The following is a 12,415-nucleotide window of genomic DNA, read 5'->3' as shown; positions in this document are numbered from 1 at the left end:
AGGATTCAGTTTTAGTGGTCATAAAATTAATCTTCCAAGTTAATTACATTCTTATGATTATGTATCGATGGTGGGCTTTGGCTACAAGATATGAAAATCAATAAAGCGGTTTTATTCCTACGGCTTGCTGGTGTCACATGAGGAGCCTCGAGGACATCAGATATAATCTAAACACAAAAAGTAATTAATTTCCTGTCACTTTTTCTGGCTGATCTGTCCCTAGATTATAATGGAGGAATCCTATCATGCAGAACCATAATCCATAGTTTGGCTAATGTTCATTTAATTACTCCAGGAGGTTGCCGTGGTGATAAGTTTTGCGGCAATCAGACCGTTTCAGTATCCAGTGCGGCTGCGTAATGGAGGAAGACAATAGAAATGGAAAGACAAATGAAAAATTATATTTGATAGAAATTGTCACATTTGAATTTTACCATTATTTGATTATAATCATTCTGGATTTTTATAATTTTTACAAAATAATTGTCGAGGGAGAGTCACGATCAAAATCAAACAAATTATTATTATTTTTTTTATTAGTTAAAACACTATATAAAATACAATACTGTTTGTGATTCCGACAATGATGTCACATAGCACTTTTTGACCATGCTCAACATCACTGCATGAAAAACAGACTGATGTGGCTAAGTTCACTGCAGTGCATGGTCACTTGCGTTTGTGAAAATAGCTTCTTTATTGAGGTTTAAAGCAAATGAATAATTTACTTTTGTCTGTGTTAGCCAAATGTTTTTAAATGTTCAAATAGGAAACAGTTTTTATGACTGCAAACTGCAACCTTTGAAATATATGATAAAAAGCTATATTTATTTCATCGTGATGGTTGGCACTATATCCACGCAATTAAGTTTTCTGTGATAAATATTGATTAGCCCATATATGGACGTGTTGATATTAATATTAATAATATCCCTAATTTATATAGCGAGTAATGTCAAAAGGACCTCTAAGCACTGTAAATGAACAAAAACCGAAAATATTATGAGTTCAAGACAAATATAATTAATGGAAACTTCAGCAGCGACTAACAATCAGTCAGTGTAAGCCTCTTTAAAAATATGTGTTTTGAGGAGACTTAAAAATGGTGATAGATTTTGCATTCTTAATGTGGTCTGGAAGAGAATTCCAGAGTGATGGTTCAACATATGATTATTCACGATGTCCATATAAAGTTATAGTGTTCACTTTGACTGGGGCAAGAAGAATTTGTGAAAATTGGAGCAAGACAATGAGATTATATCCCAGCCCAAATATGGGCAAATCACTGGTATTATTACATAAAACTGTATATAGCATGTTAGGGGTCATTTATAAAGGCACATATTGATCTTAATTATAATAATGATAATGGTAAGAATAATAACATTAATAATGATGACAATGATAATAATGATACTTGAATACCGAATAATTGCATGCAGATTCCATTGTTTTCTCTTATGCTCGGGGGTACGTTTAGAAAAAAAAAATTGAATTTCTTTGACTTTGCCCTTTGACTTTTCATCCCAAAATTTAATCACCTTTTTCTTATTATTATTATTATTTTTTTTCTTTTTATTAGATCAATATATAACACTCTACTAAGTTTTATGATGATCCTTTCATTAGCTTTTTGCATAATCCTTCTAACAGACCGACCAACAGACTGTAAGCGATACATAACCTACTTGGCGAAGAAATAATAAATATAGGGCCTAATAACAATAATAATCTTAATATAATGCAAGATCTATAAATTATGTAGACCTTGAGGAGAAAGCAGATCAAGCTCTCAAAATATTTGTTTAATAAATTACGTGTTCCAAGAAGTCACATGGCATTGTCTCCTGTAATTGCATATAATTGCATACTCAATGTGGCATCAGTTGTTTATATATCATACCTATATTATCTTGGCCTGTTTTTGCATTTTCCTACAGGCACATTTTTAGGATAAACTAGAAATGTGTAGACTTTTTCATGATCTTACTCCCAAATTTATATGAAGAGAAGTTGTATGATACACATCAAATTCTAAAGTCTGCCCTCTATGTTATATTTTAATGTTGATTGAGTTACTAATATTTAGTGCAATAACACTCACATTCCACCAATGTCAATAAATACTTATATCCAAATTTTCAATGATGTCATTGACACTAAAATACAAATTTATTAAACAAATAATAATAAAATAAAATAATAGTAAAATTCATTAAACAAATTTAATAAACACAATTAATTTATGTTAGTGGACAATATGGTGATAATAATGAAGATAGTGATGATGATGATGATGATGATGATCAAGAGGAGGAAGAGGAGGATGGGAATTATGGAATGATGGTGAGAATGTTGAAGATGATGAGAATGATAAGGATGATGATGAGGATGATAATGATGAGGATAAGTATAATGAGAATGATGATGAGGAAAAATTGTAAGAAAGATGATGAGAATGATACAGATGATGATGAGAATGATGTGAATGAAAATGATAAGGATGATGATGATGTTGGTGATGATGATGTTCTTTATGATGATAATGCTAGTTATAAGGATGATAGGGACAATCACAGTAATCATAATGAATAAATGAATATTGTGTAATTATACTATATTTGGACAATTCAACTAAAATAAAAAATGATTAAACATGACATTTAACATAATTAAAACTTTATTGCAAAAAACTAGCATCTAAATTGCAATGTCATTTGATATAACATGCTGCCAGAACCCATTATTTCCACTTATAGGTGGATATCTAATATCCTGATATTAAAACCAAGTAAATTGACAATCAAGGACACACACAGTGTACACTCTACCAGGTTATACACATACATCATAAGATATTTAAACATTTCTTCTACCAAAACATCAATAATAAATATTAAAAAAAAAAAAAAAACTCTACACTGAAAATACAATTATATTTTTTTTAAATTTATTGTTATAAAAATGTTGATGTCAAATGGATTATATCACATCATAAAATCCTCAATTCTAAAAAAAATAATATGGTAATGCCATTTCCCAGTTTCAATACATGTCATATCCTCAACAACTTTTTCTCTCCCAATCACAATTATAATTGTAATTCATGGTTGGGGCCCAGGGGAGCACATTTAAATTGAATCGCATCATTTTTTTTGTAAACAAAAAAAAAACACTTTTTGTGTATAAGAATGCAATTTTCTGTAATCTGAGAGTGCCATATTCTTAAAATTTGCTCACATCTGCCCAAATATTATAATATTTTATTGGTTGGGTTGAGAGATGTGAGGAAATTAAAATTAAGTCACATATGATAACGACAATAAAAATGTTTTTCATAGTATAAGAATACCATTTCTGGGAATCTAGTGGTGCCATATTCTTAAATCCCTGAATCCCAAAAATGGACCTGGTGACAGTTATGCTCTACCGTGGACACCTACATCTACCCTCCCCCACTCCACATCTGCTAAATTTATTCCTATCATACAAAAACCTAAAAAAAACCTATGAATACGTATATGCAGGTCTTTTACAATACCTATTTCATTAAAAAATTTATGTTGCAGCAACCGAGAATTCATTATTTTATAATTTATTGCAGATATCAAATTTAAAGATATGTCTACTGTTGATATCTCTTCTGATTTGGAGACTAATAAATTGAAACTAAAATTGGGGGCAGGCTTTAAGTTTCAAGCATTTTTATCTTTTAAAATGAAACTTGTATTATGTAATATCATCTGTTAGTTGTTAGTATTTTAATATTCCATGTTGAGTTTGGTTTTCATCTGGGGATTAGTGAGAAAACCACTGAAGATAATCAATGAATTAGGAGTATATGTACATAATTATAATTATGTACAATTATGTACAATTATTATATTTAATAAAATAAAAATGAATTATAAATAACATAAACCAAATTTATAATATTTATAAAATAAATAAAATTCTAAATCATTCTTTATTAAAAAAAAAACATGTGTTTTATACATTTTACATCGTTTAATATTTAGTTTAAAATTATTATTTAATCTTGATTCATTGTCTTTGGAGAATACTCCCCTAGAACGAACCTCAAAGCAAATCAATATACATAAAGCATTTTTTCTTTAATATCTATATATTATATCATTTATAATAATGTGTTAATTATAATTATATAATATTGTAGGTGAGTCCTAATAATTGTCACCTCAATTAATTGCACTTCTTCTGTAAAAGAGTAAAGGTGTCTTTACATTATGAGCTATATAAATTCACCTTTATTATGATTAATGTATTATTCTGGAAGAGACGTTTATTTCAAAAATATTCTGGACGGTTTTTTTTTGGTGGGGGGAGGGAGGGAGGGCAGGTCTATACATTTAAATAAAGTTAGTAAGAAGTTATACATCATGTAGTAAGTTAAAGTAAAAGAACTTCCATCAGTGATATAACTGGAAAACAATCTTTAATGCATGTTACAAATTGGTATAAAAATAATACCTTGAATAATTTTGTTCCGCTCAAAAATGTATCTTCTAGTGTAACAGGAGAGACTGAGATAAAACCTCTTATGTTGTTATTAGTATTACCATTTTTTTTTTTCTTATATTAAAAAAAATATTTTGCTTGTGAATAAATATAGAATTATAGTTAAAACTACAATAACTATGCATCCATTTTTTCTGGTTATTATATTGTTGCTGTTATTGTTAATTTTTTAAAACTGATATTATTTAGTTATTGTAATTATTATAATAATTGTTATTATTGTTGTTGTGTTTGTTGTTATATATTTAAAAAAAAATAAAAAAATCAACAAATATTTATGCAAGTACCTTGATTATGTAGGAGGATATCAGCTTTTCATGATTCTTAGAAATGGGGGAAAGTGATTGTGTATTATTAAATGCATCCTTACCCATCTAATTTCAACTTTCCTAGGAGAATATGTTTATTGTTATCTCTCAAAATCTGCAGTGAATTTCTTATTATGCTGAAGTGTTATCCCAGAGTTCAGTTACAGACTTCACATTACCTTCGTAATAGTTTCTTGCTGATAATCGTTAAGCCCAGGGCCAGAGGTATTAAGCTAATTGTCTTATCGCCATGTAGTACTTTGATATTTCTTGACTTTCATTCTCATTCACCCATATGACCTAACAGAGCGAAATCACTTTGGCATAGAGACCTTCACTTTGATTTGTTCGATTTATCTAATGACTCCCTATGTTTGCAGTCTGCAACAATGAAGATCCACGCTGTTGTTGGCATAAAGAGGGAGGTATTGCCAACAGCGATCGTCCTTGTGTCTCCCAAGGTAGTAATAAATTTATGTTTTACTCTTCACATTCTGATGAATTAATAAGCCAGTTTATAGTTAGTACTGCGCATGCTCGCATTCAGTTGCGGGTCAATCAACATAAAACTGTGTTGTGTGTATCGTGTTTATATTGATTGACCTTGATACAAGCATGCGCAGTTCTAACTACGTACGAATTTACTTTCATGCTACATGTCAACACGAAGGTAGTGATTTAATCAAAAAGTGGAAGATGCCTATCGCAGTAAAGCTGCTAATTTAAGGGTGGGGGGATATAGATATTGATCCCAGGTAATAGTACCCAAGTGTATTGTTCATGTATTCTGCCCGGTAAGCTTAATAACAATAATTAGATAATTCTGGAAAAAAAATTTATTAACAATCATTAAAAAGTACATAAATAAAAGGAACAAAATCTAAGAAGCAGTTAATTAAGTTTGATGCTGCCTACACAAGAAGAAAAAGAAGAGGTAGGGGGATTCATGAAGTCCTCGCTAGGGTGCTGGCATTAATTTTCACTAGAAGAAGACCTATGGTCCAAGGAAGAATAGTTTCAGAATACCTATGGTCCAAGGAAGAATAGTTTCAGAATAGTGTCTCTTTTGTGTTAGTGGGGATTCAGGGGTGTATCCTCCTCAATTGTACACTCATCCTTGTATGTTTTAAGAGTATTCCTATTAGTGGAGGTTGGTTTGGATGTGGGGGGTGGGGGAATGTCAGAGTTTATTCTGAAAATTCAGGAGGTTTAGTAGCCATTTTAATCTAAATGGTTTCAGTTTTGGTTTGATATTTTTTCTGCTCCTGGAGGGTAGGGAAATGGGTGAGAGCCTTTTTTTTGCAACCTCCTGGATCGACCACTGAATTCTAAGTATTTAAGCGATCAATATGAATATAATAATGAATTAATAAAAAATATGAAATTTAAATGGTATTTATAGTGATAATTTTAAAGTATAAACTTGTACTTAAGTTCTAAAACATTAGGGAAAAAAAACCGAATAAAATTGCTCATTTAATGCCAGGCACTCTGCGTTGTACAATGGTCGTATTTGTATGGCCGTCGTGAAACAAAGCCAACTCCGCTCCCTGTGGGTGCTGCATGACGCAACGCCTTCTGCTGATTGTTGGTGGCAGTTCTCAACGGATCGTCTGTAAACACGATCTGTTGTGCACGCATCCCGGCATTGCATTCTCCATAGAATCGCGTCAGCTGACGACCGTCGGCTGCAGTGGTTGGCTTAAGCGAACCATGTATCCACTTTTAATAAGTCATGGATTGAAAAAAAGTATTAAAGAAATTAATAATTAATTGAAGATAATGTTTGCATAGACTCAATTTATTGATCCTAGGTAATACTATGATTAATTGTATATAGCTTAGGTATTGATCCCAGGTGATAGAGCCCAGGTGTATAATTCATGTATTCTGCCCAGTAGGCATAATAACAATAATGAAATAATCCATAACCATTTAATTGTCAGCAAATTTGTAGTGCCAAAACAAAGTTTTTAAGATTACTTTTCGAAATATAATATAAAAGAATAAATCTTTCCAGCTGGACTTACAGAAGACCAGTTGGCCTAATGATGCCTCCTGGATTGGAATTTAAATATTGTCATGTAATAAAAAAGCAAGTTCAGTTGAAAAGATTTATTCTTTTATATTATATATTATACTTACCTGGATGAAGCATATATATATATATATATATACACATATATATATTATATTTATTCAAATAAATGCCCCACTTTGAATAATTTCCCTGTACGTTTATTCTTTCCTCGAATCCCTGTAAATGACAGTAAACAAATGGAGCAACATCATTCTCAACACATTCTATTAATGTTCTACTCTAGCAGAATTACATTTTTTCGTCTTTATCATCATGCAGTAACACATTTTGACAGTAATTATTTGTTGTAGTTCCACATTAACAGTAAAATTAAGGGGCATTTTTAGTAATCGAGTATATATGTATCCATTTTACACCAAAAAAAAAGTACCTCCCTCGATTAAATGCCTCCCTCGAATATGTACCCCCTAAAAACCCTTCTCAACAATAAACACCTGGGGTCGAATAAATAAGCTATATAAACAAATAAATTAATAATAATAATAATAATAATAGAGATTTTATGTGTCAGGGTGTTAAAAGAAGTGCTTTAGACCACAATATGCAATCACAATAAATTCAGTTGATTGACAAACTAACATTTGACCGGCTCTGGCAAAACCAACCGTTTGCAGAAAAAATTCAAAATTTGGTTGTTGATGTTTTTAGATTCCTCTTTAAAACAGTGTTTATTTGATGTAAATTGGTTGTGTATTATCAAGAATATTTAATTCATTAGATATCAGCCATGTAGGTTTTGAGACAATAACTTCCAAAGTTTCCAAATCTAAAGCTTATTATTAAGATTTGTATTTTAAAAATAATTTTAATATACATTTCAGATAGATTTAGTGATTGATATTTTGCAGAAATGAAGTTTTTCAATGTATCTTTTATAAAATGCAAAACATATGAAACTCTTCAAAATTCTGATTCTTGAATGTTTTGGGTGCTTGTGGGAAATTAGAAATTGCAACAAATGGCAGGTCTTGTAAGAGCCGGTCACATATTGCTGACTCAAGTGGCATTGCAAGAAGGGGGTGTGCATGTCCAACATGGGAAGTTCACCACGATGTGCCGGTGCCATCATTGCTGGTCTGCAAGTATGAGTGATATGATTGAATATATCATATTGTAGATCGGGTACTCTATGGCAATAAGATCTACAACAGTAAGAATTTTATATTTTGTTTTTACTGTAATCATACCAAAAATTGATCAGTATATGGTATATACTGTAGTATATGGTGCCAGTATCATCTGTATCCTCCTCCGCTAGTTTATTGACTGAATAACTTCAAGTATTGATGATGGATTAAGCATCAAATATACAAAATCATGTTACCATGCTTAGCTTGAGGGTATCATTTAAGTGTTGTGGTAATCTTGCACAGCTAATTTACATACAGACAATGCTTAATATCAAATGTTTTGTGCCGAAGCTGAAATAACGAGCATACGGTAATCTAGTGTAAAAATATTATAAAGTTGTTTTATTTACCAGTTTAAAATTTTCATCCGTTTCAGTTGAAGATTATCTTGTGTCAAAACAAACACTAACATTGATTAGAAATGGCAAGTTCTAATTCACTTTGACACCAATATCTAAACATTTAAATTCAATTATTAATTTATTGGCTGATTAAATTTGATTATTAGTATATTGGCTGGTTAAGGATAAATTTATTGATTATGTTTTCATTCCACATATAGCTATAGCATATGAATAAGAATTTTGTTGAAATATTAAATGTCATAAAGATATTGATTAAACTAATGAAAGGAAAATATTACTACTATATCTATTTCCTTATTTAATGATGATAACATAAGGATTTGTAAAAGAACTAACACAAAGCAATAAAAAGATGATACAATAATTACATATATTAAAAAAAGCATAATTATAGGAAATAATCTTTCACAAGATTAATTCACTAAATATCAAATTTAACTGTTTTATTCTTTCTATTTTTCCATATCTCTGTAGCCTTTTTATGGCATATTCAAGCTCCAGAGGGAGATCTTTCAAAGAGACAAAATGGGTCTTTGACGAAATATTCGGAAATGGTTAATGAGATACAGATTTTTGAATAATTAAAAAGTGGGAGAAAAAGGGGCATAACCACCCTTTTTTGCACATTTGTAAGCGTTAAAAAATCTGCATCTAATCAACTGTTTCTGAGTTTTTGTGTCTTACAAAAATCATTTTGTACAACACATCAAAAATATATTTTGTCCTTGAGCCTTACTTTAAAATAATTCTTGCTTGAATTAAAATAGTTTTAAAACCACTAGCTTTATAACTAGTACCTAAGATCCAAGCTACTTTTATTTTTATGATTCATTGACAGAAAGCATTTGCTAGTTATATCTATATATATGTATACATACAATAAATAAATTTCAAAATGGTTGAAAATTCAAAATGGTATAAGTTTAATGAAAGGAGTTTGTGTCTATTTTGCTACAAATTGGAATTTGCATTTAACTTGATCTTGTGGAAGACTGCAATTTGTCTTGTGCCGAATATCACCACGTTACGCTTAAGAAATCCATACATACATCTTCTCCAAATAACACCACCATTATAATTCCCCAGGTTGTACTAAACCGTGTGACATGCAAAACTTCAACACATACTACTAGCGCATTTAGAAATGTTAGTAGTTTCGTTGGATAATGTCTTTTTTTTTAATCCCTCATTCAATCAGATTTCACCATAGCTCCTCCTCAAGATGTTTATATGATGCTGAAAAATGTAATGTCATTTCTGTATCTTAGTTCAGTTTAATTTCTTCTCGTGAAAAATCTTAAGGGTAGAAATACATGTGCAAAATCACCGTTTTGCTGAAGTTTATAGTGATTTTAGAATTTCTTGTGACAATTTTTTTTCTGTTTGTTTTATTATTTGTGTTTTTCTAATGAAGTGCAATTTGTATTTTAGTATAATATAGCTGGTTATATACTACAGGTGAATGATGCCAAGCTTGAATAATATAAAAAAAATTTTCTATTGTGATCACATGCCTTTTACTTGGCTAAATCTACATCCAGAAATATGTTTTTCTTCCTCCAGTTCAAAATAATTATAATCATTGGGCTGCTTTTTTTTTAATAAAATAAAAATAAATCAAACTATATTAGTGTTTGTATGTTTCATAATTGTTAAATAGTGGATAACTCTCAAAAAACAAATTACTATAATAAATAATATAATAAATAGTTATATAATATCTACTGTAATAACATTGAGCCACTTACGTTAAAAGCAGAGAAAGTGGCATTCAAGCGGTCTCACCTACCAATGTCGAGGTCGAGTGCTGGCACCAGCAGGGGTCAGAAGTACAATTGTTCATGTTGGACAAGCACTGGTCCATCTTTGTCCGATGCCATGATGAGGCCATTTTCTTTGTTATGCACTACAGCTGTGTGTAACATAGCTATGTAAAATAGACAATCAATCAATCAATCAATCTTTATATTCCATCGTGAATAAAACAACAAATAAAGATGGAGAGAATAAAACAAAGGCAAGGCCTGACAATGTGTTGTATCACCTTAACAAAAAGACAATCATATGCAATATAGAAGAATATATAGAGCCCCTATAGACAATGTTGCTTATAAAATAATATTAAGATGGCTTGTCTAATGGCCGAGCGGTTAATGCAGGGGCGCCGCAACCTACAGCCATAATATCGGCACTGGTTCAAACGGCATGCTCGCCTGTTGTTTTGGTGGTAGAACAAATCTTCTCGGATAAAGACTATGAACCGTATAGGCCCAGTGTACGCAATGGCTCATGTGCACTATAAAGAATCCAGTACATCATGAGATGAGTAGGGTGATACCCCGGTGTAGTAGTACAGACAGACCCTGTGGTGAACAACGAGAGTTGCTTTTACACGGTTACCGGTTAGCACAGACACGAAGGGACGCTTAGGGGCAAAGAAAATTTTGATCGAGTTACTAGTCCACATATTTAGCGCCATGAGTATCTTGTTTGATTTACCAGCGCTATACAAATCTACACTAAATATTATTATTATTAAGATAGGCTATGTAGAAATCAGATTTTGCATGTGCTCGCTCTTGAAAACTGTTAAAATAAAATTATAAATGTAATTATATATTATATACATGATATAGTTCATCGTTTGCAAGAGATGAGGAGAATGAAAGTTAAAAACAAGAGGAGATCATTGGAAGAAGTAGTAATGTCCATTGTGATTAAAAACTTGTGCTTTGATCCTTGTCTTAAACATATATTTATTACATATTTTATGCTATTTTTTCTTGCTTTGATCTTTCCATTCCTTTGTGGTTACGTTCATGTAATTTTTATTTCTAGCAGAATGTGCTAAAACGTTGACAATGCAATTAAATTTTAAAGTTAATTGTTCACCAGAGTAAGAATGACGAATAGATCTCACAAACTTGACCATGTAGCGTGATATAAAACATTTCTGACCGTGTGGTGTGATAAACGAATCTTTCCGAAGCTTTAATTCCATTTCAATATTTATGAATGTCGTTTGGAATGAGAAATTCACTTTCAATACAAAGAATGGTTTGCAGTTTAGCATCTTAAGCCGCAAATTCGTCTCTCTGAGTTATGGTAGTAACCATTTATGTGGAATGCACAGCCTTATTGATGTGTGCGGAAGTAGGACCATTCTATAAAAAGGATCGTTTTTTTGTATGTTAAGTTCATAGACCCGTGTTTTAGTTAAAATTAATTGCCGACAGAACATAAAAATGCTACCATGCTTTCAGTCGCTCCTAAATCAAGCCCAAGCCTGACATAGATTGTCGGCATTTATACATTTTCTTAAACCGTGGTGGTTCATTTCAGGAGCGTTTATGCTAACAAATGTTCAGAATATATCTTTACTCAAGTTTATTGCCGGTCAGTTTCTATCCCTAGAAAGCAACTGTTATATCCAGGATATCCCTAAGAAACATACTTTATAAATCTCAACATAAATCAAAACTTTTATATTGTACCATAATTTATATAATTATCCCTAAGAAACTACTTCATAAATCCCTTATAAATTCAAAAATGCAATAATGTGTATGTTTCTGTTCTTTGTCTCAGTTCCTGTTTGATATTTGAATCAGTAAACCTACATATGTGTAACCTTTCTCAATGTGAATGATGTTACATAAAAATTTTGTCATTTACACACACAATGTTTATCCTTCTATTTTCAATACATTATTACATGCAAAGGATTTCACAATCGCATATTCCTCTTCAATAACTGTATTTCTATATATTTATAGCATTACCACAAGATAGCTTAGAGCAAAAGCTAAAAGTAAATGTAAGTAAACAGCCAGAAATGGAACCAGAGCTTTCGGACAACACTAATCATTCCTCAGTGGCGAGTGAGCAAGGGTGGAAAAAGCCATGTAGTATAAGTCTTGCAAGCATGATTAGAAACAATAGGTTATGTGAAATGAGAATGAACAGCGTGAA

The sequence above is a fragment of the Anneissia japonica genome, unplaced genomic scaffold (assembly GCF_011630105.1).
Source record: "Anneissia japonica isolate Jap-2015-1 unplaced genomic scaffold, ASM1163010v1 scaffold287590_len108266_cov184, whole genome shotgun sequence".
Classification (NCBI taxonomy): Eukaryota; Metazoa; Echinodermata; class Crinoidea; order Comatulida; family Comatulidae; genus Anneissia; species Anneissia japonica.
The sequence above is the reverse complement of the archived record's forward strand: the minus strand, read 5'-3'. Positions refer to the sequence as shown.